Source organism: Molothrus ater, chromosome 1 (assembly GCF_012460135.2).
Source record: "Molothrus ater isolate BHLD 08-10-18 breed brown headed cowbird chromosome 1, BPBGC_Mater_1.1, whole genome shotgun sequence".
NCBI classification, from domain to species: domain Eukaryota; kingdom Metazoa; phylum Chordata; class Aves; order Passeriformes; family Icteridae; genus Molothrus; species Molothrus ater.
Window position 1 is genome coordinate 52,622,721 of NC_050478.2, and position 13,484 is coordinate 52,636,204.

Genomic DNA, 13,484 nt, shown 5'->3' on the forward strand with positions numbered 1-13,484 from the left:
AGCCTGGGCTGAGGCTGCAGCAATTCCAGTTTTGGTGACAGTAGCTGTGTCATTGGTTTTGTTCTTCCACAGGATGACAGGATGAAAGCAGAACCAGGAATCGAATTAAGGTGGCAAATCTGTAGATTGAAGAATATAAATTCAGTTACAGTATTGGTTATACTATTAGCCAAGTTCTGCCAATTTTATTTATGTTGAGAAATACCCAGAGTCTGCTGGAGCCAGTGGCAGTTTTGCCATCAGTTTCCCCGAGGAGTAGGATTTTGCGTGTTGTTTAAATTAGCTATATCTTCATGGGAGCATATGGGAGCAAATGCAAAGGTCTTGAATTGAAGAAGCCAGTAAGCAGCTTTATGCATTTATTTTGTTACACAGGTAAAAGCTGAGACAGCAAAACCCGTCTGCTAAGCCTTCAACACGTCTCTATAAAATCTATGTTAGGGTAAGAGTATTCTTTTCTATTTTATTTATGGCCTTGGCTGCCTGAATGAGTGCATCTGGAGCTCAGATGTCTGATGCCCTTATTGTAAATTAGTTAACTTGAAGAACTGCACGCACTGTCAGGTCTTTGCTGTGGAAATGCCAGGCTCTGTAGTGGAGATGCTTTTGTGTGTGCATATGTTTTTTTATGTGAAAAGGCTCTTGAATTTTATGCATAAACACTATTCTCTGTCTCTCTTTTTTTTTTCCCCTCCCTCTTTTGTTACAGACTGTGGACTGGCATTGAATATTCAGGGAAAGCTCCCCAGGGAGATTAGGGACATGGACAGATTTTAAACAGAGCCCTAATGCATGGGCACGAAAGGACAAACATTCTAGTGGGAATACTTGTGCAAATTCCCTGCTTTGGGGTCAAAATGCGTTAAACAGCTGCTTGCATGCTAAAGATGCTTTTAAAATCAATACAGACCAGAAATTATAAAATTTATAAATAGAGATGGTGCTCAGTGAGAGTAGAAGTACTTTGGTGATGCCTTTTGTTATAAATCATACAAGAGTATATAGCAGTCCTAGAGAGAAGTACATCTATAAACCCCTTTCTGCAGGGCTCAGAATCCCAGACTGCTGAAACTTACTTCAGGCAGGATTTTCCCTTATCCTTCCATGTCCTGGAGGGCTATGGGAACTGAGATTTAACAGCAGTAGGAATTAGATGCCTTGGCATGAATAAACTGTTGTGGAAGGTAGCTTATTGCTATATTTAATAAATCTACATTAAAAGAAATTGAATGAAGCCATTGCACAACAAGCAGTAGCAGTACATGTATTTAGGGCTGCTGTGCAGTAGCTAAACTCAGGTAGAGTCCAGCTGTAAAAACTGGCAACCTGGATGGGTCAGCATCTGAAACTGGGTTGTATAACAGCAACATGGTAATATCAAAGCTGCAGTGTGGCTTTAATTGCCACAGAGGTAGTATTTATCATATTGCTATGTGCATATTTAAGAATAAATGCAATTAAAAAAAAAATACTTCATTCTGAAATAAATATATTGCCTTACCGTTGCTGCACATTTGCTTTATTGGTCCTTCAGCCTGACTCCACATTACTTCTGTGCCCTGTCCTCTGAAATGGAAACAGGTGTTATTTGCAATATAGAAGTGCAGCAGTATTTATATCATACTTAGATCATTCAAGTTCCCATTATAGACCACATTTTATTACATGTACATTGAATAAGGCCCATTGCCTCTATTGCTGCTGTCTCATGTTATGGTAATCCCTAAAAAAGCTGCCACTAAATTGAGGCCCTTTGCAAGCATGCTGCATGCTTGCAGCTGCTGCAAGCATTTGAGAGGTTCAAAGTCCATATTTCCTAAGTTCCATCTTAGTTTGGGGCAAAATAACAGGTCTTCAGTGTGGTGCCCTGCAGACTGCACTCTGCAGCTTTTTATTGCTACCTGCTTCCTGACTGTCCCCATGGCTCTTCCTTTGGCTCCTCTTTGCTTTCTACTGGTTCAGGCATTTTTTTCCAACCTCACAGCTTTTTTCTGGCCTACCACTCTTAATTGTGCTCTTTAAACCATTCCTTGGAGACATCTCTGCACTAAAAGTAGCTCTCAAGCTTATTCTGCAAGCCAGTTTTGAGGACTGTGTTGGGTGTATGTATCCCATTTGCCTCTTGGAAGACAGCAGTCAAGTCCCACTCCGCAGCTGTAAGAAATAGAAAGAGCTGCAGCTGCTGTACATGTGAGATATAATTTTGGATTGTTTCAGAATGAGGTGGCCTCTCTAACCTTGGGCTCGCTCTCAGAGATGCCTGTGGTGTAACCACATGCAACAGTTTGTGTTTTGGATGTTAAAGGGCACAGTTCTCTGTGACAACACAACTGCTGTTGGCATAAATGGCAGGATTTCATAGCTGCACTCGTACATGGCCACTAAAGCTAATCAGCCACCAAGGCAAGTCAGGCACCTCTCCACAGGCTGGTCCTTGCTCAAATAAATACTCTGAGCTCCTGAGACAGCACTTCTGGCCTTGACCTGCTTTTCATCCCTAAAATGCACAGGTGTTTCTTAAATGAGTCTTGTGTCTACTTCTGCCAGGCTTGGCTGTTTCACAGAAGTGCTTGAAGAAAAAAAAAACGCTAAAGGCTGGGAATGTTTTTGTGAGCTTGTGGTACATACCTTTCCACAAGAGGCAGGATGCACCGTGCAGCCGGCTTGGATTCTGCTGCTGCTACCCTGTTGGGGCTGCTCCCCCTCAATTTTGTGCTACATGACTGAGGGGTTCAAAGGGAGCCAGGGAAGAGTCCACAAAAGCAGGACTAGGGAGTGAAATATTATTATATAATTAATATGAAACTTGAAATAATTTCTCCTCTGCTCCTTATTTTCAACCTACACATTTCCTCCCTAGTGATAAAACCTTTTAAAAATTTAAATGGACCCTATTACCTGTACTTCTAGCTACTCAGTTTATACCTCTGAAGAAAAAGGGTCTTTTCAGGACACTGAAAGGCACACAAGTGAAGGCACACAGTAACACACTGTGCCCAGAAATGAGGAGTTTATTATAATATTATTATTATTAGTGTTGTTCCATGCGGAGGGGTAGGTGAATGACACTTGCCCGTGTGTCCAGAAGGTGGCACCGGCAGCCCGAGCCTGCCGGCAGTTCTGGCTTGTCCGGCGCAGCCCCGCTTGGAAACACCCTGGCTAATCCGGGCTCTCAGCCTCCTTAAAGGCTCTCAGCCCTTTAAGCTTGTAACTAAGCCGGCGCTCTCATTGCCTGGCTGCAGGCCTCTGAGCCCACGGGTGACAGGCTTGGGGGGTGACCAGTCATCGGTGTGACTGGGATCTTGGGACTTTGAATAAGCAGCTAAGTGCTGGCAGGAGCAGAAGCTCTAAGCTGCTGGATCTTTACCACCTCATTACAAAATTAGTTTAAAAAAAAAGCAGCCATGCATGGTGTCTCCAGACAGGCTTTTCTCCACTTCAACAATAAAACTATGTCTTGCAACAGATGTATTATTGCACATTCTGGCTAGCATTTCTCAAGTGTCACAACTCTAAATAGAAGAAAAGATGATACTTTATTTTCTCTGTTTTGGGGAAATCTCTGTGAATCGGAAAGGTAGACCTGGAGCAGGGGTTTTGCTGTGATCTGACACTGTCAGCCAAAGCATGAGGTGAGGAGACACCTTGGTGCTGGAGGGCTCTCAGCTCAGCATCCCTGGGCAGTGAAGCTGTTCTGCTACAAAGGAGAGTAGATAAAACTTTTGTTTCAAGCATGCTTGAGGAGTCAGACAAGTTAGGCCTTCCTGCAAGAATGATTCTGGCTATTATGTTTCCTTTCTTGAGATGAAAGATAGCTTTCTTAATTTAGACAATGGTGTTCCAGCTTCAGAAACCACAGGGTTCCATGTGAAATTTTAGAGGTATCCTGCTCTCCATCTTGGTTCCCATTTTCCCTTACTAGCATTATTGCTTTTGGTTATAAAATAAAAAAAAACCAACATATTTTCTTCCCTCTTCCCTTCACCCTGTCTCACCTCAGCAGGAGACCAAACCAGTCTCCTGTGCCTACTACTTGGAGCCAACTGCTGTGGTAGGAAGGAGAAGGCCGGCACCAAGCCAGCTACTGGTTGCAGTGCCTGTGCCAGCCCTCATCTTCCAGCCACTGCCCTCTGCTCCCTTCATGGCAGCTGTCCAGTTGTGAACATTTAGCAGGCAGGAGCAGATACTTGAGGGAAAGCAGTGGTCTGCCTACTGAACATGCCGGTCACTTTTGCAAAAAAACCAACAAAACAACACCCAAAATATCTCCAAACTTCCAAAGCTCTCTTCTGTGCTGGTTCTTAGGCACTATTCGTTTTCATCTAGTGACATGAGATTGAAAAGCTGTCTGGAATAAACTGCTCATATCTGGGCACAGTGTGTTACTGTGTGCCTTCACTTGTGTGCCTTTCAGTGTCCTGAAAAGACCCTTTTTCTTCAGAGGTATAAACTGAGTAGCTAGAAGTACAGGTAATAGGGTCCATTTAAATTTTTAAAAGGTTTTACCACTAGGGAGGAAATGTGTAGGTTGAAAATAAGGAGCAGAGGAGAAATTATTTCAAGTTTCACAGCTGACATTGTGCTGGAACAGCTTGCTTTTTCCCAGGTGCTTATCTGCTATTGATGGCTTTTGGCATTCTGCATATGCAGGAAGGCAGAATATGCAGCTGGACAAGAGGGCTGCATACAGAGAGAACATTTTTGACCTTGCAGCAGCTTCAGATGTTGCAGTTCCTTCTTATTTACTCCCATGCTCTTTTTTTCTTATATAGTTTCCTTGTTTAACATAGTTTAGGGGTTGGGACTCTATGTTTTTTCTTTTTTTTTTTTTTTTTTTTTTAATTTATTTTGTTGGTTTACACCACTTCTGATAGATTCTTTATCACCTGCTCCCTTCAAGGCAAACTGCAGGGCTGCTTCACTTGTGTAACAGCTGTGCTGGAGGACTGCTGATGAGGAACAAAATGGGAGCTACTGAGCAGTCATTTGAAGGCTGGCTATTAAAAAGAAAAAAGCTAGCTAATTAGAGCTTAAAGGAAGAGGCAACACTTTGTGCATAAACACCAGAAGGTAGGCCCTCCAAATCCCATACACTCCCTGTAAATAGCCATAATTAACCTCACAGTATTCAATTTAATAATTAAAATTTAATTAATATTTTCTGTCCTTGACAATCATTTTAGAGGCAGTCAGGAAAACATAGTGGCAGCTGGGTTCCCATAGAGCAGCAGTGACATTCAAAAGGGCACAGCCACAAGAGACTCATCTCAGTCATACCTGTGATAAAACAGAGTGAAAGTGGCCACTGGATTTCTGGGAAGGGGCGGGGGAGGATGGGAGACACTGCAAGTCCTGCTGTTCTCCTGCATACTTCCAGACATCACCCTACAAATGCAGTACTCATCTTGATTATCTGAAAGTGTGAGAGAACAGTGGAAAATGTGTGTCATCTTTCCTGACTGACCAATTTACACACCAACTGAGGGCTGCTCTACATCACTGTGTTTCACTTGGGTTTGGTGTTCTGCTTGGTGCTCTGTCTGGGAGAGTGAACTGCATGGACCCTGTCAAAGTACAACCGCTATTGCTTAGAATTGCTGTGGCTGAACTTGGTGCGCTTCTGTTCTTCTCCAGCAATGGGTTTCCTGGTCATTCCTAGTATCCATGGTCAGTATGCCCAACACGTGTCAGAGCACTCCTCTGGAACAAATCCATTGGGATCCTCAGTGGGAAATGTTAGTGTTGTCAGCTGTGTAGAGCACTCCAAAGTTTGCTTCAAACAGATAGGATAGATGTGGAAGACACCAAATGTGCTTCCTTCAGCAAGGACAGTGATTCATCATTATCCAAGGTCAGACAATAGTGTAATTCGTGCCCTCACCCATCCTTTTTCTAGAGCACACAACTATTTTTTTTTCTGGCATTATAGTTTTTTAACACAGAACTGCGCTGATTGCCTGCAGCATACACCTGTTAGTACTCTTCACACTTTAAACTGAAAAAACCCACCAAGCCCATGAACAGAAAATACTGTTAACTACAGAGTCATGAGAAGTGATGTGAGCTGAGCACTGTGAAATGTGGCTGCAGCCAGTCCACTCAGTAGGGACCAAACTCTGAACAGTGTGGTCATGAGCCATCCTGCAGAAACTGGCCTGTGGCTAAGGGTCTGCAGCACAGGCCTGGTGAGAATAGCCATGAGGGGAAGGAGGTCATTTGTTCCACATTTGACAGAAGGGTGCATACGGAATGAGCAAGAGAATGTACTCAGGGCATGTTGAAAGCAGATCTCCCAGGTCACAGGGGAAAATCTTCCAGTACAAAACTGTTAAGAGCAACTGGGAGAGGAGGTGGGCTGCACTGACCATCATCATGAACACCACCTCTCCGCTTCTCTGAATGAAACATGAGAGGTTAGGCAGATTTTTGGTGTATCTAGTGATTCAGGCCCTTGTGATAGGGAAGTGGCATGACATCTTGTCGCAGACACCTTTTATGAAAAATCTTTTCTTTAGGATTTTTCCTCCTAAGAAGCTGAGAGGCCTCAGGAACAAAATGTAAATAATAGTTATCTGTTGCTGTGGAATGCAACAGGTGGATCATTGATTGGCTCATGTTAGTTGTTTTTAATTAATGGCCAATCACAGTCAGCTGGCTTGGACTCACTGCCCGAGAGAGAAGCTTTTGTTATCATTCTTTCCTATTCTATTCTTAGCTAGCCTTCTGAAGAAATCCTTTCTTCTATTCTTTTAGTATAGTTTTAATATAATATATATAATAAAATAATAAATCAAACCTTCTGAAACATAGAGTCAAATCCTCATCTCTTCTCTCAACCTGAGACCCCTGTAAACGCAGTCACAACATATCTCAATCCCAGGGAGGCAGGCACAAGCTGTGCAGTGCAACAAGGCCAGAAGTGCTTCTGAGAACAGCCAGAAGCAGAACTGGAGTTTTCCAGGGAACATGAGCATTTGAAAGGATGATTATTACAATTTGTGATAATCATCCTTTGGCCTCCAGACTTTGGTGTACAACTTTAGGACCATCACAGAGCCTGCTTGTGTGGTCTGCCCTATGGTCATGCAAACCAGCCTCCGACCCATCAGGCTTTGAGTCACATCTCCCATCAGGTGTGTTTTCCCAGGTATGGCAGTATGGGGCTAGAATGAACAAGTTCTCTACCTTTGTGTGAAAAGAAGTGCCTCTGATGCCCTGCAAAGGTGCTCACACAGGGCTGTCCCCATTCTGCCAGCAACAAGGCCAGAAGGGTGGAGATGAAGATGCCGTTGCTATTGCAGTGGTTCTGTTGGCATCAGGCTGGGACATCTGATGTGGCAATGTTGAGTCACAGCAGCATTTAATCTTGTGTTGCCACACATGATGAAGCAGGCCCAATCCATTGTTAGACTGTTGGTGGTTCCAGGTAAATTTCAGCAGAACTGAGGAAGATGGAGGTAGATGCTGAGAATCACTGCAGCCTTCACCCTGAAATGGAGGTCGAAAAGCACACAGCAATTGTCCAATGATTGTTGCAACTATTGCCTGACTTTGCTGCATCATTTAGTCCTTCTTTTCTCCCTGCTTTTCTTTCTTCCTTGTTTTCTTCCTCTCTCTCTTTCTCTCTTGTTAATAATTTTTACTGAATTTTTAGAAAAGTACTTCCTCTACCTCAAAAATTCATCTGTTTCTCGACCTTTACAAAGAGAATAAAGGGGGAAAGAACAAACCCCAGGCAACTCACTGCTAAGTTTTGAATTCAATGTGCAGAAAAACAAATTTGTCCAAAATGGGCTTTGCTTTACTGTTAGTCATTTGTACCAACCTGCAATTAAAAGGCTCAGTATTTGTTCTCATCGCTTTCTGAAATTACATTTTCCACTTCCTAGGCCCTGGCCTCGGGCAGTGGATTTTTGAAGCAATCATGCCTTGGTAATTAATGTTTAAAGATGAATGTTGCAACTTCTAAAACAGTGTTGCTGAGTAAACATACAGCAAAAAGAATATAAAAACTGCAAGCCTTTTATGGCAAGCTGCAGAGTTTGGAGGTGTTATCCTTAGAGCTCCCAGCTACAGTGCATTTGATTACCCCTTCCTCCATTCTTTCAGGTGGGGGGGGGACAGCTGTGCTTAAAAAAAAGCAGGGCAAAATAAATATCACATCTAATCTGTAATTTCTTTGTGTTACTGACTCATCACCCCAGAAAGCTTGCTGGGAATGATTAACTCATACAGAGAGAGAGAGAGGAGACAAGTCTTTGGCATGGTCTGTAGCTATAACATGACCATTTTGGATTTTTGCATTAGAGTGGGAGGACAAGGAATAAAATATGAAGGGAGGAAGGCATAAAAATAGAAGGAGAAGTTCCCTTCCTATGTCACATCCCTTGGTTTGTCATAAGTCTGCCTTTTCTTGGAAGAAGCCCTAGCTTCCAGTCTGTTACTGAGCCAGCTGGATTTACCTGTGACAGCAGCCCATCCTACACAGGGCTCCTGTATGTGACAGAAGTACCCCTCAGTACCATTAGCTGAATCTCTCATTGCAGCATTTTTTGGTGCTGTAAAAACTGAGTTCCTGTATCACCTCTTTCTAACAGAAATCCTTAGCAACTGAAAAGGCAAGTTGGGAAAATCAGCAACTTCAGCATTTCAGGAAGGGGAAAGGGTAGTCTGGATTGAGACTGCCTCCCTACTTTAGGCATCTGATTTGGGCACTGCAATCCTGATTCAGACCTTTTGGAAGACACACCTCATGTTTAATGTTTCCCAATAGGCTGGCATGATGCAGCTGTCTCTTCACCTGACTCCTAAGGCAGGAAAAGTGGGAAAGCACTGGTAGTCTCATGGGTGATTTTTGTAAAAAGGGGCATGGGGGTCCTGCTGTACCATGAGAGGGGTGCTGTTTTACATACACAAAAGTCTTTCCTCATCTTGCAAAGGCCAATGACAAGATCCTGAACAGATCAACTGGAACAAGAACAGAATACTGCTTTGGGCTAGTTTTCTTTAGTTTTTTTTTTTTTCCCCCTTTTCTTTCCTTTCTTCCAGAAAAGAGAATAAAATTCCCATACCAACATATATCTGGGAGGTGTGCAAACCAAGTTTGAAGCAGGTTCTTTGGGCTTTGTTACTCTGATATTCTTTTTGCTCAGAAGAAACTAAAACCCAAAGAACTCTTGGAAGAACTCCATGTGTCTGATTCTGCATTTAAGTGGAAAATGGAACCTCGCAAATAATCTTGCCTTTCTGGAAATGAAGTTCAGGCTCTAAAAAAGATTAGTGAAAGACTCATTCAGCACTAGTCATACTCATTTGGGTAACAGGCATGTTCCTGCCTGTACTCACTTCTAGTATTCATAATGAATCTGTATTAGTGACTTCCTAAGCAGGAATTGCAGCAGAACAGTAAATGAAGTATTGTCTTCTGCTTTAATAATTTTCCTGTTCTTTTAGCATTGTTTATATACCATCATCAGTATGCTGATACATTAACTGGATACCAGTGCTTGGCTATTTTTTATCTCTTGCCTTAGTTTCTGTCCAGACTCCTGATCCTAAAAGGATTAAGCTAAATTTTAGATGATTTTGCTGTTGAAGCACAGTGGTTTTGAATTGTTTTGTTTGTTTTTATGACCTCTTTAAAGGTTTTCCAGTAAATATGAGGTCTTATTTATACTAAATTTATGTCTGGTTGTTCAAAATAGCTTGCTAGTGTTTTTTAATGTTGATTTTTCAGAGATCTCTTAAAAAACACAAGTCCACAAAGCAATTCTGCAGGATGCAGGGTGCTTCAGTTACACTTCTTGTTAAACATGACACAGATCATTCAGATCATTCAGCATTTTGCTAAAATGAAGCAAATGAAATGGAAAATGCTTTGGTATTAAAAGCAGTGTGTCTTTCAAGAAATGTTTAATCCTAAACAGATCATTTAAATGGAGTGTAATAAAGACTGCTGCAGCTGATGAAAAGATTTTGTTCAACTCAGTGGATTCTCAAAAAGGCAGAGATAATATGCTTGCCCTTGCTAACAGTGCTCACTTAGCTGTGTTTCCTTTCCTAGCCTGGAAATTAGATTTCCTTCTCTATTGTTTATATAGAAAAACTCAAACTATTCAAGGAGATCATGTGGGAGCCACTGTTTTTAGAAGAAAGAGCTGCACTCGGATAAAAGATACCTCCCAACTTCATGCTCAGGCACTTAGCAGTAGCCAAAACAAGCCTCCTTATCATGTTTCTGAGCTGAAGCCCTACACCAGGCTCTATGTGTCCCCTGCACACACCCTGTGCTGCAAGGAGGGACTGTACAAGGGCCTGCATCAATAAACAGCAAGCAGCCAGCTCCTGTGCCAGCTCACACCTGTGTGTGCATGCATTCCCACTAGTGAGCATGTGCATGAAGCCACCCATTTATACACTTAAGGTTAGAAATGTCTATCTTTCCTTTTTTTCCTATGCTTCATTCCCAGCTTATTCCAAATCCTGTCTCCAGACTTAACACACTTTGTTCTTACCTTGCTTACTTTGAAGGCTTTGGACCTGAACTCCAGGCTCCCAACACCTTCAGCTGTCTACAGACCAAACTTCAATTGGTACATCCTTATGTAGGGGGCATTTTGAAAGAACTCTGACTGTTGATTTCCAAGGCTGTTTCATAAGGATCAAGACTCAACAAGAAGTAAGCAGAGACACAAGAACAAATTGATCAGAGGCACAGTCACCCAAGTATCAGGGACAAGGATGAAATTTTGGGATCGCGCTTTTTACTTGCACCACAGCATGATTTGGTTTTGTCTCTTGCTTTGCCCTTATTTGCTGGTCCTTATTTCTACACCTTCAGAATTAAAATGACCAGAGTAATTTATACTCCAAATTTATTTTCTTGTTCTGAAACTGGCAGTGAATGCTGTAGGTTTTTCTTAAGGGAAAACTTTCTCTAAACCTTTCTCTAAAGGTGCCATGCAGAGAGAGCTTCTCTCCAGGAGTTTGGGGCAGGGAGAAAAAACCTCTATTAGTGACCTTTTTGCTATGTAACCTTTCCTTAAAATGCCAGCAACTGAGCTTCCACAGAGAGAACAACAAATATTGAAAGAGGAATGTGAAGGACATTATGAAACAAGAAAGTAAGAAAAGGGATCTGCTCAAACAAGTTTCTCAGGAAAGGTGATGTAATATGTACTGTAGAAAATCCTAGCAGTTGACATAACAAAGTTGCTTTCTAAATAGCTGTGGATGCCAGAAAGCTGGGAGAAACAAGAGTGTACAGCTGGGAATACAGCTGAGCAGACTGTTTTGTCCAAAAGAAATATAGTAGGTGTAAAACTTCTATTCAGAAGATGTCATTGAAGTTTAATTGAAAAGTGTCCTTTTAATTAAGGCTGAGTGACCACTGAATGAAAGCCTCATTTCTGTTGAGGCTGTTCTTGGTGGTACTCTGAGATTAACCCGTGCAGGCTGGCAGTACTCAAGAGGCCGCTGTTGGGATGCCACAATACACAGTGCTGTAGCAAGTGCTCAGTCCCATTCATAGACTTCTGCCAGTGTTTATCAATCTTTTAACTGCTGTCTTGAGAATTGCCCAACTTTTTATTGACTGACTTGCTCATATTTCAGCCTGGTTTCCTGCATAAATGACTGTTCTCAACACACGTGTTCTGCGTGTATCCACATCTGTATACATAAAATTTGGGAACCTCCCTCTCTGTTACAACAGACCTGACAGAGACACACAGGGTCTTTGAGATAATGAAAATATTAGAATTTTGTGGCAGCATGTGGCTGGATGTTGGAGAATATTTAGATCTTCTCTGCAAGGGAAAGGCTGCAGGGAACTATGCTCTGTGTCAGCCTTGGAGACTCCAAAAAGCCCAGATCTGGAGTATATCAGGTGTTCTTATTCTGCTTCTTACACAGCTTAAAAATTTTAAGGTCTTGGTTGCAGACTGAAACCTTACACAGCTTACAAATTTTAAGGTCTTGGTTGCAGACTGAAACCTTAAAAATCACTGGCTCCTCTATTTTGTTCCTCCTGGTGATTATAGAGCAAAATACTGCATGTGCAAAGACTGATACACACGAAGTGTCATTAGGAGTGCCACTTTCAGGTAGGTTAGTTCATAAAAGTTGGATAAACTGCCAAACAAGAAATCCCAGCTCATGGACTGTTGTGGATTTATTCATCATTACAAATAGAGGAAGAACTGTATAAGAAGAATGTCTATTATGAAAATTATATTTAGTTATAGGGCTGACATACACGGTCTGTTACCTGCCTTTTACAAATACTGTTAGCACCATTCAGGCAGCCAGCAGGCATGGTTTCATTCAAAAGAGTGTGTGGTTATTTTCATAAGGTTTTTATGAATGCTTGGAGAAGGCTGCAGGAGGTCCTTAATGTTTTTGATGGCACAACTGTCATGTCAAAATATCATATACCAGCTTCTCTCTTTACTATAAATTGGTTATAAGGAAAATTAAGGCAGTAGGACTGACAGTGCTATATGTCTTGGAATGGGTGGTTGAGTGACCAGGTTGAATCCTTAGGAATGTTTGAATATTCTTCCCCTGTCTCTGATACATACCCACTCCTGCATTTTCTCTTTTGTTTTAGGTGGAGTCTGGATAAGAGCTGTCAGGAGGGCTTTCTAGCCAGTTTGAGGCTGAGTGATAGCAATCTTGAACCACGGTTTTGGAGGAGTGGCACCAAAAGGCCTGTTGTTAACACTGAGTGCTTTACAGGACAAGTAGCACTCCCTGCTTCCTCAGCTGCCTGAAAATCAAGCCATAGATACTGACCTTCAATCAAAATAAGGTAAGTCAAGACTTTATCAAGCATGACTGAGTTTAAAATATGGTTATCAGCCTATCATACAACTGTTTTAAATGAAACCAGGGAAAAAATCACTAGAGCACCATGATGTGCAGAGGTCACTAATATTGCCAGATGTCTCCCTGTTGTGCTAAAACTACAGTAAAATGATGTCTTCTTGGTGCTGTGCTGAAGTTGGGCTGCATGTTAAGAGCTTCCTGAGTTACAGCAGTGCTGAGGCTGGCAAACCGCAGTAGATCCACTGGAAAAGCCCTGCCCACTGCAAAAAACAAACATGCTTCTTGGCCATGACAAAGGTTCTAGATTTCTTTGTGCAGCTCCAGTTTATTTCCTAAAATGCAAAGTGCAGCAGATGTCTAAGCTGACCTGTTACTTAAGAGAATAAGTGGTTTTATTCAGTCTACCCCTTTATTTTACTGAGGTAAAAAAAAAATCCAAGGATCATGCTTGTTACTGATCAAAGTAACAACCACTATTCCTAAAGACACAGTCTCCAGAAAGGTTACTATATAGCTAAAGAGAGACCTTTCAAAACTAACCTTAAAAAAAAACCCAAACCCATACCTTCAACTGGGATACAGTATCCCTAAAGTATCTCCTAAGGTCACTGTATCACTAAGGATAAACCATTCAAAAGCCTCAATTTGGGTTTTCC

The 13,484-nt window shown here is 42.0% G+C and overlaps 1 protein-coding gene across 1 annotated transcript in view; it reads left to right on the forward strand.

Moving 5' to 3' along the window:
• Window positions 1–13,484, forward strand: part of LOC118684278 (cytochrome c oxidase assembly factor 1 homolog) — a 52,506-nt gene that overhangs the window by 15,996 nt on the left and 23,026 nt on the right. The window contains exons 2-3 of the mRNA XM_036379063.2: window positions 376–442; window positions 12,611–12,811. The gene's annotated coding sequence lies outside the window, so the exon portion shown is untranslated. The remainder of the gene's footprint in view (window positions 1–375; window positions 443–12,610; window positions 12,812–13,484) is intronic.